Source organism: Sphaerodactylus townsendi, linkage group LG03 (genome assembly GCF_021028975.2).
Source record: "Sphaerodactylus townsendi isolate TG3544 linkage group LG03, MPM_Stown_v2.3, whole genome shotgun sequence".
Taxonomy (NCBI): Eukaryota; Metazoa; Chordata; class Lepidosauria; order Squamata; family Sphaerodactylidae; genus Sphaerodactylus; species Sphaerodactylus townsendi.
In genome coordinates this window covers 111581514-111600742 of record NC_059427.1, presented here as the reverse complement: position 1 = coordinate 111600742, position 19229 = coordinate 111581514, and the positions used below count along the sequence as shown (strand labels likewise).

At 42.5% G+C, this 19229-nt stretch overlaps 1 long non-coding RNA gene across 3 annotated transcripts in view; it reads left to right on the top strand.

Annotated features, from left to right (window-relative positions):
* LOC125428386 overlaps positions 1-12523 on the top strand; it is a 36224-nt gene extending 23701 nt beyond the window's left edge. For 2 of the 3 annotated variants that reach the window (XR_007243817.1, XR_007243819.1), the window contains 4 exons: positions 4037-4223; positions 7852-7898; positions 9607-9855; positions 11935-12523. This is a non-coding gene — a long non-coding RNA (uncharacterized LOC125428386). The remainder of the gene's footprint in view (positions 1-4036; positions 4224-7851; positions 7899-9606; positions 9856-11934) is intronic. The other variant, XR_007243818.1, reaches the window with a different exon arrangement.
* Positions 12524-19229: the final 6706 nt, after the last annotated feature.

The following is a 19229-nucleotide window of genomic DNA, read 5'->3' as shown; positions in this document are numbered from 1 at the left end:
GGGGCCTGCAGGCTAACAACAAAATGCTTTCAAATTTTGAATACTGAATTCTACACCCCTCTGGAATTAGAATCCTATTGGAGTGGGAAGAGTAAATGATAATGTGAGTTGTTCTTGATTAGATATAAAATTGCTCTTCCACCTATTGCTTCTAAACTGACTCAACATGAAACAACAGGAGTAGTCTATCGGAACAGTAAGAACTGGGCATTGCAACAATAGGCTTTGGTAGTTTGGCTAACCATTTTCAACTGATCTTACTCGCTACTTCCAACTACTGATCTTACTGACCTTACCAACTACTTCCCACACAGCTTAGAACAAAGGCTGCAGTTTGGGACATCTGCTTTACATGCAAGAGGTCTCAGGCCCAACCTCTGGCAATTCTAGTTAAAAGGATCAAATAGTAGTTGATATGGGAGGTCCCAAGCTTAGACCCTGGAGAGCTGCTGTAGACTGACAATAGTGAGATTGACAGATCAGTGGCCTGACTTGGAATGAGGCAACTTCACCAGTTCATGTATACTTTAACTGAATGCTGATTGAAGGTGCATAGAAGAAATGGTGACAACTGTGCATTGAGTAGTTTGGCTCTGTACATGTGAGTCATGAGAATGGCCTCTTCCATATTAACATACTATAGAGCTTAGTCAATTACAGATTTGTGTTACCCAAACTTCCAGCAGCCCTTGTCCTTGACAACTCTGTTAACAAGTCACAAATATCATGGAGTCAACTGGCAAATTCTTGGGTTGCAAACAAACCACTAAGTGCAGTCCTGTAAGCATAGTCATGTGAATAGGGGGGGTGGAGTGGTCCTTAGTTTCTAGCAGGAGTTTAAATGCAAGCTTCTTACCTGTATCTCTAAAGCTTGGGACAGAAGCATCTGCTATAGAAACGTTTTACAAGAATGTAAAGCCCGGTGTCAACCAAGGCAGATAGGAAGCTTTTGTTTACTGCCTTGGGGCTTTGAGCTCCAGCTCTTTATATAAATATTTGTTGGTTTTTCTGGAGGAAAACAAGAACATTCTCTGATAAAGGGAAAAAAGGTAATTATCCCCCCAGTTAAAAGGCTCTGCTTGATGTTACATTAGAGGAAGCTGGGCTGGGTAGGTCCCTTGTGGGTGTCTTGTGTTTACTGCTCTCCTTAAAGGATAATGACAGAAGCATATTGGTCCTGCTGGCTATGTTTGATTTATTGGACCTAGAAAAGAATGAAGCTAATAGATGAGAAAGGAGCAAGAGAAGCTTTATAGTGCAAGGGCGTACATTCGCATTCACAGTCTATTTGCTCAAGAATGAAACGTATTCCTTCCCCAAGTCCAGAGCTGAATGCAGAACCATCTGCATTTGCAATATGCCCTTGTGAATGTGGTCTGGGGTGAAACTCTGCCTAACTTGCACTTTTCAACAGTGTATAGAGAAATGGCTCTCTGGTTGTTCTGTCTTAGGACATTGTCACCTGTACTTAGTAAACAAGGTCCTGAAATTGCAGTTACTTCCTACTTAGGTTTTTCCCCTGTAAATAAAAAAAGTATCTGGAGCATAAAACCATCCCAGAAATATATCAATTTTTTCTTTGGAGTGCTTTCTAATCAAATGGAGGAAAACTGGGTGCCCACAGAATTGGAACCCCTGACCCAAACTTCACCAAACTTGGGGGTTCTTCTGAGGAGAGTCACCTGCAACTATGCTGCAATTTTGGCACTTCTAACATAAAAAACAGCCCCCCCCAGAGCCCCCAAAATTCCCCATAGAATTTAATGGAGCTGAACAATTTCAGATATCCAAAAAAAGTTGGAAAAGAACCATTTACTGGTAGGGGTATCCAGCTTCTGGAGGGGGAGGGGGGCTTTTCTAAAAAAAAGTGGGTCCAATAACCGTGAATCCAAAAAATACTGGAAAAAACTGGTGCACACCCCTAATCCATAATGCAGCACCACAGACTCCATTTTGAGTACGGGATCAGGATCAAGGTTTTGATATGTACCTTAATAGCCCTAAACAGTCTGGAACCATCATATCTATAGAACTGCCTCTCCCAATACACCCCCCAGAAAGTGTTGTCTCTTCTGGAAACAACTTGTTGGTAGTCCATGATAAGCCCTAACCCTAGAATCATCCAATTGTCCTCTACTCTCTGTCTAGTGAGACCTGTACTGTTACCCAAAATGCTGTGGTCTGCCCCTTTTGGATTGGGGAATTAGTGATGGCAGACCTTGCATAGCAAGAGGTTGGGTAATTATTAAGAGATCTTTCCCACCAGAATTTACAGGGGTGGTTTCCACAAGAAATCCACAGGAAGCAGGAGTAAAAGTTTAACAATTTTATTAGAAAAAGCAAAATAATAAAACTACAAACACACAAATGGTCAAAGCACAGAGGATTCACACAGTCCTAACATATAGATAGATATGAGGGTACAGATTTGGAACAGATCAGGATTTGGGGGAAATAAGGCAAGAAGAGGTCCACCAAGCAGTGTCCTGTGCCCACACTGAGCTCCAAAGAGATGGAGTAAAAGCAGATTGCACGTAGTGCAACTCAACCAGGGGTTAGTCCAGAAAACGGTGGGCACTGACTGCAGAGTGAACAGCTAATTTATAGGCAGAATTGGGCTCTCTAGCCAGCCATTCTAAGGGACCTGATCTTCCCAGGACAAAGGTGGCTCTTGTCCTCTGAAAGGGGGAGAAAATGTTGGCACTTGGCTTAATGGTCTAAACTCAGGAAGTGCCTGAAAATGACTAGATTTTGGGATGGAACTAATGTCATTACAAATCTGGGATAATGCCAGTGCAGATGAAGGTGGGTCATTGTAGAGGTTAGTCAGGAAACTAGAAGATGGGATTAGTTCATTGAACAATGATTATTTGAAAGGAAATCTTGATAGCATTAAATTGTTGTCTATCTGCCTACCCTTTGTCTCACAGAGGCAGATGTTCTGCGATTGAGGTGGGAACAGGTTTTCCCAGGCTGGAGGCTTTGCCCTTCTTAATTGTTTTAGGACAGGGGTAGGGAACCTGCGGCTTGAGAGCCGCATGTGGCTCTTCTGCCCTTGCACTGCGGCTCCATGAGCCGAGCCGCCAGCTTCATCCTTGTCTGCCCTGCAGGCAGCAGGGCAGGCACACCAATCTTGGCACTGCAGTACTAGGTAACAGTACCCTGCAGGACTTAGTTCAGTTCTGCAGGGTCTGTAAGATGGAGATGTTGTGCCAGACATACAGTTGAGGCCAGTGGCAGTTTGTAGATCAGCTGGCCTCCCTTCCCCTTCCTTTCATTTCCCCCCATCCATATCCCCTTCTTTCTTCCCCCCTTCCCCCTCCCATTCCTTTCAGTCTCTGTTCCTTTGTGGACCTGAGAATTTCTTGGCTGCTGTCAGTTTCCTGATCACCATCCCCTTGGACCAACTTCACCTACTGAAGAGTGTTTCACTTACCAAGGTGGTACATAATACAGAACACCAAATTGTAAAATTAAACTAGGATTTATGGATTTAAATTATGTTTTAATTTTTATATTGGTGTATTTATTGTTGGAAGTTTCCCCAAGCCCAGTTTTGCCAGAGAAGGGCAAGGAACAACTCAAATAAAATAATTTTTTAAAAATTAACATATTCCGGGAGGAAAGGGGATTTTCAGTGTTCGGAGGCATTCACTCTTATTTCAGAGGGAGAAAAGACATCAAATAACAATTCCCTGGGAATATACATCTTTCTCTGCCTACTCCCCTCCCTCTTTCCAAAATGATAGCAGTGTCTTCGTAATTGATACCTTTATAGTCCAAATACACAATAGGATCCACTGGATATATGATAGCGACAAACATCAATTTTTCAGATTGATATTTTTATTCTATATACTGATTTCCCAGTCTCACCAAATAGTAACAATATAACTCAGTTTTTTATTCTTTTAGAACAACAAGCCCCATTAAAGAGGCACTGTCACCCCAACATCTTCTTTGACAAAATACTTTTTCACCACCTAGCCATTACCCACCAATAGAGTTTAAAACTATCCAATTCCTTTTGATGCAGATTTTATTTCCCACCTATCTACACACTTTTGGGATACAAAGATAGCCTCAGTAACTCCTGGTAAGTGGCGCAGAACAGTAAGCCATAAGAACATAAGAACAAGCCTGCTGGATCAGACCAGATCCATCTGAAGAGTCCAGAGTCCAGACCAGAAGCCAAACTGTAAACCACACAGTGCGACGGAAAGGTATGTGATGCAGAAACAACAATGACACTGCAACAGTTGTCCATCAAGTACTTCCCTTGCTACTCAGTGCAGCTACCCTGGGGATCACAAGCTGTTTCTCATTTTGTTCCCACCACCTTTTCCATTCCTTTCATTGAAACTTCCTGGACTTTATCCTCCTGATAGGATTGATTGTCCCCCCTCCCAAACACACACACACCTCTTATATTAGTAAACTTGCTCATTTTAAAGTCTAGCAGAAGGTAGGAGTTATAGATCAGTAGTTCTATTGTATGTGTGTGTGGTTGAATGCATGCTCTTTCTACTTTGTAGTCCCCTCACTAACAGTGGCGTTCCTGCCTAGGGACAGGGGGTACCCTCTGTCCCCGGGCGCCCCCCATTTGGTCACGTGGGGGGGCGCCAACATTTCAGGGTCGTTTGTGTGTTTTTAAAGTTTTTAAGTGTTTTTCACGTTCCGGCCTGCAGGGGGCGCATTTTTAAGGCTAGCGGCACCAAAATTTCAGGGTACCATCCAGATACTGTCCTGATGATACCACCCAAATATGGTTGTGTTTGGTTCAGGGGAAGCAAAGTTATGGACCCCCAAAGGGGTGCCCCCATCTCAGGTTAGCTCCCATTGAAAACAATGGGGATGGGGGCACCCATTTGAGGGACCATAACTTTGGTCCCCCTGAACCTAACTTCACAAAACTTGGGTGGCATCATAAGAATAGTGACCAGATGATACCCTGAAAATCTGGTGCCACTAACTTTAAAAATACACCCCTTCCAGGCACCCCAAGAAATTTGCCCAAGATTCTTTGTTTTGCAGTGACTTTGCTCCATTGTAGCCAATGGGGAATTTCTGAGTGTGTAGGCAGACTGCACATTTTTGAAGATAGAGGCACCAGACTTTCAGGGTGGCTCCAGGAGGGCCTCCTGGTAATAGCATCCAGGTTTGGAGACCTTTGCTTCTGGGGGTTCAATTTTATGGGCCCTAAAAGGCTTATTTTGTTTCCCCGCTCCTGCACATGAAAGCCTGTGGGCTGAGTTCTCTCAGAACTCTCTCAACTCTCTCCCCCCCCCCCACTCCAGAAGCAAAGCTCACCAAGCTTGGATGCTATTACTCAAGGCCTCTTGGAGCCACCTTGAAAGTCTGGCACCTCTATCTTCAAAAATGTGCAGCCAGCGCTTACACACTCAGACATTCCCCAGAATCTGCCAGGCTCTTCAGCAAGTTCTGTGGTGGGAAAAATTACTTTTCCCACCATAGACTTCAATGGGACTTTCTGTTATGCCCAGATGGCTCTGTGGTAGAGGTTTCAACAGGAGGCACTGTGGTAGGGATCTTGCTCTGCGTGGGGGCATTTCCTGTACCTGCTGGTGTGAGTCTCCTGAAAGGAACCAGCCAAATTTGCTAAAATGTGTGTGGAAGAGGGAAATGCTGTGGGCACTGAGTTGAAGGTGAACCTGATGCCCACAGCATTTGGCCATCACAGGCAAACTTTAGCAAAGTTGGCTGGTTCCTTTCAGGAGACTCACACAAGCAGCGCTGCAGGAAATAAGTCTTGAGCACTTATTTCCTGCAGGGCTGCTTCTGTGAGTCCAGAGAAAGACCACTACCACAGTGCCTCCTGTTGAAACCTCTACCACAGAGCTGGGCATAACAGAAAGCCCCATTGAAGTCTATGGTGGGAAAAGTAATTTTTCCCACCACAGAACTTGCTGAAGAGCCTGGCAGATTCTGGGGAATTTCTGAGTGTGTAAGCAGTGACCACACATTTTTGAAGATAGAGGCGCCAGACTTTCAAGGTGGCTCCAAGAGGCCTTGAGTAATAGCATCCAAGCTTGGTGAGCTTTGCTTTTGGGGGTGGGTGGGGGCGCTGAGAGAACTCAGCCAGCAGGCTTCATGTGCAGGAGCAGGGAAACAAAATAAGCATTTTGGGGGCCCATAAAATTGGACCCTCAGAAGCAAAAATCTCTAAGCCTGGATGCTATTACCAGGAGGGCTTCCTGGAGCCACCCTGAAAGTCTGGACCCTCTATCTTCAAAAATGTGCAGCCTGCCTCAGAAATTCCTCATTAGCTACAATGGAGCAAAGTCACTGCAAAACAAAGAATCTTGGGCAAATTTCTTGGGGTGCCTGGAAGGGATGTATTTTTAAAGCTAGTGACACCAAAATTTCAGGGCATCATCTGGTCACTATTCTTATGATGCCACCCAAGTTTTGTGAAGTTAGGTTCAGGAGGACCAAAGTTATAGTCCCTCAGATGGGTAGCCCCCACTTCAGGTTAGCTCCCATTGAAAACAATGGGGATGGGGGCATTCGATTTGGGCGTCCATAACTTTGGTACCCCCGAACCAAACATCGCCAAACTCGGGTGGTATCATCAGGGCAGTCTCTGAATGGTACCCTGAAATCATGGTGCCATTAGCTTTAAAAATGTGCTCCCTTCAGGCCAAAAAAACACAAAAAATACCCCCGCAAAAGCCCAAATACCTTGCATTCGCATTTGTTCATATTTGGGCAGGACATAATCAGACAATTTTTGTCCGAATGTGCCCAAATTTGCCCAGATTCCAGCCGAATCTGCTATTTGTTTCATCTGAATCTCCAACCCTCAAAAGTGATGCTGTTTCAGAGTGGGGGAGAATCCGCTCCCAAACAGAATCACTTTCAATTTTGTTTTAACCGGGGACCCCGGATTCTCCCTTTAAGGTAGATTTAAAAGAAGAATCTGAGCTCCCTAGTTTAAACACCATTAAAAGTAATGCTGTTTGGGGGTGGATTCCACTGGAGGTGTTTTGTGAGAGATGATGCTGACATTTGTTTGGTAAATGTTTTGCTGGGTGATTTGTGAGAGATTTACATGCTTAATACACACTTGCACTGGCTTGGAGTTGTTTCTCAGGCTAACAACCTACCTCATAGGGTTGTTGTGATTAGGAAATTAGGAAAAGAGTTGGTGGGGAGAGAGCCATGTATGTTTTGCTGGGAGTGGGAGGTGTTTTGTGAGCTGGTACAAAAAATCATTGTTTGGTCATGGTGGGGGAGGGTGGCTGCCCATACGCCGGGCCGGGGGGGGCACCAAACTCAAGTTTTGTCCCCGGGCACCAGTTTGCCTAGGTACGCCCCTGCTCACTAACCCCTATGCGATTAGTCTTTTTAATGAAAGATTCAACCCCAACCTATGTCTATTTATTTCTGTGAACTTCCCCACTTGCATGTTAAGTGCTGCCTAGATCCAGGACCTTGGTATATACTTTGTAGGATGACCTAATGATAATTGCTTAGGATGCATGTGTGCAGGGTGCTTGACAAACAAGGAGGAAGACACTTATAGTCAAGGAAAACAGATTTGTAAGCTGTTTGGGTAACACTTCCTAGCCTCTACGCCAGCACTCCTCACTCTTGGTGGCTGGGTCACACAAGGCCAGATGCAATTTTGGGTTGCTACAGCATGGTTATTTGATTAGACAATGACATCTCTGGTCTCACGCTGACTCATATTGAACTCTGCTTAAACAATATATGTAGTGAACAACAGTTGCATAACACAGCACAAACACAGAGAAGCAGATTAAATAATTGCGCCACATGCTTCCTCTCACATTTTTTCCAGTTGCATCAAAATTTCTTTTGTTTCAGGCAATGTGGATCATCATCAGCTCAGACTGAGGGGACCGGTATCACCTGTAAGCTATGAGAAACTTCTCTTACACCCTATCTGCCCCTTTGCTCTAGCAATGGATGGGGTTATGCACTTTCATTATTAATCAGTAGCAATACTGAGGCATTAGGATTCCATTTGATAAGCAGAGATATAGTATGATAGATGTAGACGTATTAATTTTCTGAGCCAACTGAGAGTCTGTTTAGGATGATGGATTTCAGTGTAATACTTGTGCTGATATGAAGTGTGATATCAGTGATATGAAGCTTTAGGGGGGAGGGAGTGCCTCAGCCCCTATATAATATATCCAGCCCATAAGTGAGCCCATAAGTGAGCCACAGCTATCATTTAGGGAAGAGAGACATTTGCCCACAAAATATACTTGAGAGGGTTAGGAAGAGCCTCGCTTTACTTATCCATTTGCCAAAAAGCCTCTCCATTTAACCTTCCTCCCCATTCTTTCCTCTGCCTTTCCTTTTTTCTTGCTCTGTGTTAAGAAATGAGTCTGTGCTCATAAATGGGGGCCCTGTTGTGCCATCTGTTTTTGTGTGAGAAGGGGTGCAGCTTAGAATAAAATAAAAATAAACATTATTCATGAGAAATCTGCTTTCTATTGATGTACAACAGTGATACTCAATCTATGGCTTGCAGAGGGTTGCATATTTGCAATTACCATCAGACCAAAAGAGCCAGATGAACCCTATGCACTATCCCAGCACCAAGCACACCCATATACAGTATATACGTATAATGTTTTAAATTGCCAGAGTTCCATAGGGTTATCTCTTCCCACCACTGTTGAATTTTTTGCCACCCCTTGTTTACCTGGAATGAGAATGGTGTGCAAACTTTCAAAATTTTCAGAACTCTTTTTTGTCTTTTGTACGTTTCTTTCAGAGGGAAGGCACCATAGTATAGCCCAGGGATGTCTAACCTTTTTGAGCCTCTGGGAACTTCTGGAATTCTGAGTGCAGCAACAAAATGGCAGCCAAAGAGGTGCAGCAACCAGCCCCAAAAGTATTGTCACAGCTTAACTTCAGTAATGCAGTATAGATCCCCCTTTGTGGTGGCAGCTGTTGCCAAAGCAATGTTTTTTAAAAAATAAATCTACACCGACAATCAAATCTCCAGTTGTCAATCAGTAGTCTTGCTGGGCAAAAGCCCTACCTAGCCCCACCCAATTTCTAAAAACACTTGGTGAGCAACAGAAAAGGTGTTGGTGGGCACCATGCTGCCCATTGGCCCCATGATGGGGATCCCAGGTATAGCCCAATATTGTCACATCTCAGAAGATAAACTGGGTCAGTACTTTGAAGCAGTGATGAAGGGAGGGGGAACTGTGCCCAGGGCATGAACTGCCCATGCGCACCCCTGTGTGCACCCCAACCCAACCCACCCCACCCCAAACACCCCCCAGCCCCGTCCCTGATAATGGTGGCACCCGCGGTGAGCCACCCCAGATGTTCCCATTGCAGCTACGCCTCTGCTTGGAAGGGAGACTACTAAGAATCTGCAGAAAAAGGCATTAACAAACTACCTCTGCTTCTCACTTGAAAGCCCTTGCAGGAGTTGTGACTTGACAGTTCTTTATACACACACATGTATAAAGCATTTTAGGAGGCTATGGTTGGGGGAAAGAAAATCCTGTATCTTTAATAGAGGCTTAAAATTGTGGAAATAGGCTGTTGAAGCTTTTCAGGGCAAATAACACGCCACTTTCCCCCCTCCAGGTTCCTGCTGGGAGAAGCCTGCACACTGATGTTGCCAGCCTCTAGGTGGTGCCTGGAGATCTCCTGGAATTACAGCTGATCACCCAGAGATCAGTTTCCCTGGACAAAATGGCAACTTTGGAGAACCAACTTAATGGCATCATAACCCTGCTGAGAATCCTGCCTCCCCAGTCTTGGCCCTACAATTTCCAGGAATTTCCCAGCCTAGAGCTACCTTTCTATCTCCTTTGTATGAGGCATGCAAGTCAGGTAGGTTGCCAACTCCAGCTTGAGGAATTCCTGGAGATTTTGGTGTATGGTTGCCAATGGGGAATAGGGAAATTCTTGGAAGTTTGGTGGTGGAACCTGAGAAAGGGAGAGTTTGGGGAGGGGAGGGATATTGGTGGAGTAAAATGTCACATGGTCCACTCTCCCTTTTATTCCCCCCCCCCATCTTTTATCTTCTTTTTACTTCTTGTCTTTTTTCATATTAAAAAAATCTTCCAGTAAGGACATATAGAAAAGCTGCCATTTTTTTCAAGGCAATGGAACCATGCAGTTTGGAGATCTGTTGTACTTCCAGATCCCCAGGTCCCATCTGGAAGTTGACAACTAGGGTTGCCACCACTAAGTTGGGAAATACCTGGAAATTTTGAGGTGAAGCCTTGTGGGGTAGGATTTGGGGAGGGGAAGGACCTTAGCAGGATGTGATGCCATTGAGTCCACGCTCCAAAGCAGCCCTTTTCTTCAGGAAAACTGATCTTCATTGTCTGGAGATCAATTGTAACAGTAGGAGGAGATCTCTGAGTGCCACATGGATGGCGACCCTAAATTCAGGTGAATGCGGGATGGCCGAGGCTATTCGGAATTGTGCCAGGAAGACAGCAAGAAGGTAGCAAGGGAAGTAAAGGGTCTTCCCACTGAAGGAGCCTGACCTGAGACAACCAGCAGCTGCCTGTCTTTAAAATAATCTGTGCCCCTCCCTCCTATCTTGCTTTCTTCTCAGCATGAAAACGCAGTAGCTCAGGCAAGAGAGTAAGATTGCCAAGGTGCTCCCAGGAGAGCAGACTGGTTTCAGAGAAAGCAGAGTAAAGCAAACCCTCCCCCTGGAGGTTTGTCTGGCTCTTCTCTTACTCCCTCAGGAAGCAGGCCAAAATGTTTTTGTTTAACCAGTTTTTTAATTAAGCAGTTGATCTTTTAATGCCATCTTTATAGTGAGTTTAAATCTGAAAACAGTTATTCATTTTAAGCTGCTCAGTGATCTGTTTTGTATGCTCTGGTGGGGTTTTTAATGCTGGATTTTAATTAACAATGTTTAGTGTTTTATATTTTTATTATGGTTTATTTTGTAAGCTGCCTTGGGCAAGTTCTCTGGTGAGGTAGCGTAATTTTTCCCCCTACACAATAATAAATAGATAAATAAAACCACTGACACACCACTGGGGCCAGCTCACTGTTTGCCTGTGTGGCATCCTCCTGGCCCGTTCCTGTCTGCTGTGATGAGAGTGTGGAGGCTGCATATCTCTGGCACAACAAGTACAAAGTAAATAAACAATTTAATGATCACTTTGTTAGGAGAGCAGTTAGACAAATTTGGGAAAATTATAAAGCTAAATTCCTAATTAAGACGCCAGGATGGATTTCACCACACGAAGCAAGTGTGTTAAGACCAAATGCAGGAGGTATAGAATATAAAAGATACTGGGACATTCTGAAAGAGGAACGAAACAAAATTAAAATAAAAGAAAGGCATGAAATACCGATAAATGGAAAACAATGTCAATGGTATCTATACCTCCAAATGAAAGACAAATTTAAACAAGACGAAAACAAAGGGTTTAATTTAGGGAAAGATCTATTATGGGAAAGTTTGTGTAAAGAGGAGAAAGGAATGATTAAGAGGAATTATAATCTATTATTAACCCAAAAAACGGAAAAAGAAAGGATAAAGAAGAATATGATTATTTGGGCAAAATCAATAGGGAATAATTTAAGTTTGGAACAATGGGATCAAATATGGAATAGAAATTTAAAATTCACAAGAAACATTAGTCTAAGAGAAAACGTAATCAAAATGTTTTACAGGTGGCACTTAAGCCCAGTAAAATTAGCAAGGATGTATCCAAATACATCTGAATTGTGCTGGAGATGTCTTCGAGAAAAAGGAGATTATGAACACATGTGGTGGGAGTGTCATAAGATAAAAGTTTTTTTGGAGAAAAATACATGAGAAAATCCAAGAAATTTTGGGTTATACATTCGAAATTAAAAAAGAAACGTTTTTGTTAAGTATTATAGATCCAGCAATACAAATACAACATAGAAAATTATTTTTCCATATGATTACAGCAGCAAGGACGATAATAGCGGGGAAATGGAAGAGCAGTGAACCTCCAGAGATAACAGAATGGACGAACAGAATAACGGAAATTATGGGACACGATAAGTTATCATCTATCATAAAGCAAAGACCTTTAGAAAAATATTTACAAGATTGGGAACCTTTATTGAATTACATGAAACAATTTAGCTGTGTAGATATGATAAAGATATATCAACATTGAAATAGAAATATTTCTGTCATGTATTTTAGTAAATCTTCAGATTAACAATTTAAAAAAATGTTTAGAAACAATGCATTAGGAAGGTAATAGGAACTATGATTTAGAAGAAAAGAAGGAAAGGAGGGTTACAAATATAAGTGTTTTTCTTTTGAAGTTTTAAACAATGAATATAAGCAAAGGAATTATTAAGTTAGTATATTCAATGACAAGGTGAAGTCACGAACTTGGTTATGAAAGTAATGTATATTAAGTTGAAAGAATTATATGCTATTGACATGGAGAAGAAGTATATTAGAAAATAGTTTTTATTGCTTGTTTGTTTGTTTGTTTGTTTTTAAAACTAAAACTTGAATAAAGATTATTATTAAAAAAAAGAGAGTGTGGAGGCTGCTATGGAGGGTGTGGTTAGAATAGAAGAGCCTTTTACTTCATTCCTGGTGCAAGGAAGACTTGCTGGTTACGTGTCTTCCAGTCCCTTCCGTAGCAGCTCTGTGAATGTGGGAGCTACCTATCAACCACCAGCCAGCACATGGATCCACCACAACTGTGACAGACTTCACACTCATGCCACTGATCTGGACACTTCGCCTCAACTCTCAGCTAACTAAACATTGTGACAGTGCCAGGCAAAGAAGTTCATAGCTAGTGACATCCTGCCGCAAGAAACAGAATGGCTCTGATAGGTTGGGTGAAAGGGTCGCATATGATTGAGGTACACCAGACTTCTTGCCAGGAGGAGATCTGGCCTAGGAAAAGGAAAGGATGAGACACAGGAAAGTTTTGCAGTAAGCTTTGCATTACAAATTTGGTAAGCCTCAGGGTTCTTTCAGAATCCCTGTAGCACTAAACCAGGATCTTCTGGCTGACTGGAACATGGAAAATAACTCTGGAACAGAATACAACATACCTTGTGCTGGCAGATGATCAAAAGTGTCAGTCCCAACAAAACAGATTGTGCAAGATCAACTGCTATGAGTTATGGTAATATGTCTCTGAACAAGAAAAACCACCATTATTGATATGACAACCACAGACATGTGGAGAGGGGAAAGGTTGGGGTTTTTTACTGGTCATTGTATAGCCATTTGGCTGGCTCAAGCTAAGGATTACTTTTTCATGCTGAAACAGTGGTCCCTCTGGAATGTGTGTGGAAAGCTATGCCATTTTGGCCCAATCCAGAAAGGAAAGAGCATGCAGAAACACCTTCCATGCCTGTACTGTCATGTTGGATCACAAATTACACTTGAATGCAGATAGGCAAGAGGCATGCAGTCAACTATACACATAGAATACACTGTTATGGCTTTCATGCATGAATTGCAGCAATGTCTGGGCCATGGTCCATTACCACTAACATATTCAGTTCTTAATGTTATCACATTTGTACATACTTAAATCCAGATACTGGGGCAAACAAGACAGATCTTTCTACAAGCCAGAGAAAGGTCATAGGTTTGCAGAAAAATCTGAAATCTTTATTTTCAAAAAATCTAAGAGGCTAAAATACATTCAGGGATTCAGTGCCTGGAGTTTTAAGGAACTTAAATGCAGCAGCCATTGGTAGACAATCGCAACAATATTCAAGCCTTGGTTTCTGATAGTACAAAGCGGTGAGAGCAGTGGTGGGGAACAGGACCCTTTCCAGGGCTGTTTTGGCCTTTGAGATCAGGCTCAGCAGCAACAACCAGGTGACTTGCTACCACACAACTTGCATGACTCACCCAGGCCTGAACAGCGGCCACCTCACAATGTAGTACATTAGCTAGAGATTCACATTAGGACCCAAGTTTGAGTTTCCACTCTGTCATGAAAGTTCCCTTGATGACTTTCAGCCCAGCACAAATTTTCAACCTAAAATACCTCACAGGGTTTTTGTGAGGATAAAATGAAGGAGAAGTCCCCATTGTGGAGAAAGTTGGGGTAGAAAAGAAGTAAATGAATAATAAATATCGTCGAAGATGGGATGACAGATCATCAGTAAATTTGATGGTACCGTGTTTCTCCGAAAATAAGACAGTGTCTTATATTAATTTTTGCTCCCAAAGATGCGCTATGTCTTATTTTCAGGGGATGTCTTGTTTTTCCACTCCACAGCTGCATGCTCTGGTGTTCTGTTCGACGAGCATGCTTCCAAACAAACACTTTACTATGTCTTACTTTCGGGGGATGTTTTATATTTAGCACTTCAGCAAAACCTCTACTACGTCTTATTCTCAGGGGATGTCTTATTTTTGGAGAAACAGGGTGGGTGGAAAGGAAAGAAGGGAGCAAAGGAAGTTGAAGATATGGGAGCTACCAGAAGGAGGGAAAGAACAAGTAGTGTGGGGAGGGAGATGTAGGAGAAAGTGGAGTGTCCCTGCAAGTCCTTGCATGTTTCCCATGATGCAACTGGGCATGACCTGGTTGGCATCACACATCTGTGCTCAGTTCAGCCAGCTCAACACAACTTTGTCTGGCCCTGAAAGCTGGTATTGTGCAGGTTGGACAGAGTTTTTTCCAGAATGGGCTGACAGGAAAAGGAAAAAAATAAAAGCTTTAAAAGAGGGGGCAGAGAAAGGTATGGTGAATTTCCCCCACCCACACATAAACCTTGGCGTCCCCACTTATTTGTTTGTGTTCAAAGGGAGCATTTATGTCACATATTTTGCCAGAGCTATAGTTGCAGCAGTATTTTAAAAAAATTCAAACAGAAACTAAAAAGTAATATTTAAAATAGTAATATTTATAAAAGAAATAGTACTAGTAATAATAATAAAAGTTCATTTAAAAGAGTGAAGTTTTGTTGTCAATTTTAATTAGCAGAGTGGAACAGAAGAGACAGACTCACAGTTGCTTTTTATATAAATGAATTTACTAACTATTTAGGAAAGGGTTACATGGAGAGAACATAACAACATCTCTCTTTTCTAGCACTATACTTAGTTACATGCTTCTGCCTTGTGGTCTCACATAGCGGCTATTCCTTGTGTGCTCAAACAAAGAAAAATACTTTATAACCTTTGCCTGTGTGACCAGTGGCAGGATGCCAGGGTCTAACTTAGTGACCAATAGCTAATCAATAGACGGGCTATAAAACTGTGACTTCAGTGACTAGTTTACATACACACAGTTATCTCTTTCATGGCTGAGTTGTAATGACACTTGCAAAAATCCCAACGTTAAGATCTCCAAGCCTTATAAACATACCAAATTGAACATGACATAAATTTTTGGCACAGATTTTGTGGGTGGCCAGTATATACAGCAATACTATGTAAGTGACATTACTGATTAGGATTAGATAAAAGATAAATTATTTTCTCAGTCACTAAACATCAATTCAGAGGAGTCAAGATAACAGAGCCCTTCGGGGGTGGGTGGTTTATCAAATCTAATAAACAAACAAACAACAAGAAAATTCATCTAGGTTCCTGATAAAGGAGACAGTATATGGCATAATGATGGTCATCCTCCAGTTCTGGGACACTACCAGAAGCGTAGCAAGGGGGGAAAGCACCCAGTGCACTGGTGCATCCTCCGCCCCATCCCACCCCGGAACGCCCCGTCCTGCCCCAGAATGCCCCTGCCACGCCCCCACCGACCCCATCACACCCTCACCATGCCCCCACACACACATAAATCATCCCAAGTGCCAATTCCAATTCCAAAACCTTTATTAGGCATAAAATCGCAAGTGCATTGATACCTCCTGAGTACACCTTGTAAGATCTCAGATTCTATTTTGGGTTGCCAAACAATTCACAACAACCTCTTAGGAGATCTGAAGAAGCAACCAGTAATGGGGAAGGCAAATGGGTTCGGAGGCAGCAGCAGAAGAGAAAAAAGAAGGAAGGGGAAGTACAGAGCAAATCTAAATGGAGAAACAGATGGGGATGCGGGAAGGTGGTGGACACGGTAGAAAAAGGATGGGAGAAACTGGGCAAGGAGCTATGGGAAGGAAAGAAGGTGCCAATGTGAAGAGTGAAGTCAGCTGAAGGGGAAATAATGAATTTTCTATTGGAAGTGAAGGACTGTGCACTGTCTCCTGCCTCAGTGACTGAGTCAGATAGCTAGAGGGATCAAGGCAATACTGCTCTGACACTATCCCTTTGATATGTGGATTGCTACTCTTGGGGATCTTCCTTCCTTCCTTCCTTCCTTCCTTCCTTCCTTCCTTCCTTCCTTCCTTCCTTCCTTCCAGCTTCTTCTCCACTCTCCACCATTTTTATATGCACACTTCTCCATCTTGCATCCTGTGGGGAGAGATGCAGACATCCAGCTAGTAGTTATATTAGAACTGAGAAGTTATCTTTTCACTTTCTTATCTAGTATGGAGTCCTATAATAAAGACTTCTTGTATTAGTTTGAAACTACGAACTGGTTTCAGGTTTCTTTTGTTTTCAGCATACATGCACACAAGTCTGGATAAGTTCCTCTGGGTTTTAGCTCTGTGCACTCTGCTATAATGAAAAGGTGTCTCTTGCCGGAGAGAAAGACCAACAAATCCTCTCCCCTGCAAATCATCACTGGTTTCAAATAGTATTAAAATATTATCAGATATATATAATGTTCTTCAGTTATGGGTGAAAAGTTACTCTCAAAAGGGAGTTTTTTTAAAAAAATTATGAAATACTGAATTAAATGAGCATTTAATCACTTTTAGGCATGAGCTCTTGTTCTCAATCAGCAGCTTTTATCTGATATATTGTACCAACAGGCTCACTATTTAAGAAGATTAACATTAGCAAGTTCCTGTGTACCATGCTAGAGAATATCGTCAGCTTTAAGGCAATTTTGGTACATTGTGAGTTGAAACCGATGACATTCAGAAATCATCACAATTAGAAAAGGCAGTTAATAAATAATAGGTCAGAATTAGACATCTCATTGAGGACAACAAAGGACTCAGCCTTCCATGTCCCTAATCATTTTTTGTTTCTAATGTCCTGTAGAGTGACATTTTTCTCCTGGAAGGAGACATCACTCATCGATTCGCCTAGTCCCTTCCTTTCTATTCAGTGTACATGATGCATGTGCTTTTGCCTCATTTTCAATACATTTAGTCTTGGCTTGACTGCTTGGATTTATCAAGTATCAAAGATCAAATGCCACAGACGTTTGAATCCTGGCTGTCAAACTGCACTGCATGTCAACCTGATATTGCCAGATAAATACCAAATACCACTTTATGTCAGCCAAGGATGCCTGAACACCCACCTGTTCAGCTCACATTCTGCTTGCCAGCCATAACCAAGGAATCGTTTTTTTGTTGAGTGGTTTGAATGCTTATTAGGATCTCAAGCCTGTTTGGTGGCTATTTTTGTACTCAAACAATGCAACAATGCTAGTACAATGCAACTAGCAGGATTTCCTATATGTGCATTTTGTCACAGCCTACTGGGAGGCCTAGTCCTCCCTCTAGCCTCCCACTGTTACATGCCACTCAGCAGCCAGTTCTATAAATAGGGAACAAACCAATCAGTCAGATTCAAATTATATATATAATTTTTTAACATGTTTGTTAAAAAAATGTTTTGCTGTACTCTCTTCATGTCGATCCTCGCACATTTTTGCACAGTTTTCAGAAGGGCATCCTCCCTCATCATCCATGAACCAGGGAAAGCATATTTTACCTGCTGTGTAGATGCAAAAGCACCCACAAGGCAGAAGGGATAAACACCGCCCCTGCATCTGCTGTACATCCACAAAGCAGTTGAGCAGATGCTTCAATAAAACAGCAGGAGATCTCAAGTGTGGCTCACTAAAGACCACTGATATTGAAAACGATTTGTTAATTTTCTGAATGTGTTCATTGTTAAATTCGCAGCACTTCTAATGTAAACTATCATTCTCCTGGCTATTGCCCTCTGGCTTGGAATTCACCACAATGGCTCTACACAATGGTGTTGCCTGTGTTTGTTTATACTGAAGCATTCATCTGCCACTTTTGTCCCTGAGGAGACAAGTAGGCAAAATTGTCTTCTTTCAACCGCTCATAAAATATTGTTTTTTTCTAGACTTAGCTGACCTGGTTACATTGGGCCATACTTGAGAAACTTTGTTGAAGGTCTTTCAGCAAAAGCTGCAAATCAGAATTCTTTAAAAGAGTCTGTCAACATTCTCAGTTACTGAATTTTACAAAAATATTTTGACATGTAGACATGTACAGCAAATAAATGATTGATTACCCACTTCTTTTTTCTTATGTACCCTCTGAACATTTGAAAATGCAAGGACAAACTTCCTGAATAAAATTAACTATATTTCACTTTATAGCTGAGAGGAGATTTCAACTCACTGTACCGCAATGGGCAAAGTAGCTCTTACACTTTCCTGAGGAGATGACTTCCTCAGTTTGTCCACTGCAGTCTAGAACAGTGGTGGCGAACCTGTGGCACGTGTGCCAGAGGTGGCACTCAGAGCCCTCTCTGTGGGCACGCACACACAGAGTTCATCATGTAGGGGAGCAGAAAATCACTCCCTCACACACACACATCTAGGCTGGCCTTGCTTCTGAGTAAACCCTCCTAGGGTTGTGATTCACCCGTCTGAAGCGTTGCACGGTTGCTTCACCAAGCTTACTCCCGAGTAATGCGTACCTCGGAGCAGACCGTTTTTTTTTTAACTAAAACCTCAGTATTCAGATTAAATTGCCATGTTGGCACTTTGTGATAAATAAGTGGGTTTTGGGTTGCAATTTGGGCACACGGTCTCGAAAAGGTTCGCCATCACTGGTCTAGAAGTATCAGATGTTGGGGCCTTGTGCAGTCTTTTGCATGTGAATTGCTGTATGCTTTCTGTTAAACGTTAGCATCAAAGGGCTTTGAAATCTCTGTGCTAAGCATTCACCATGAAATGTCATTGCTTCATTAGTGTCACTTTAAAAGGTGTATCATTAGATTTCCTGTGCTGCTGTGCAAGCTCTATAGCTACTGGGACAGGGAAGTTCAATTGCTGGCAGCAACATAACTCTATCTCTTCCTTTCTGCTTATGTGGTTAAGTAGTCACGAAAGCAGTATTACTTGACCGGCACAATGAGGCTTAATTTGTTTATTCTTCCAGAATCTCATCAGAGTCTGGAGTCTCAGGGGGAAGATAAA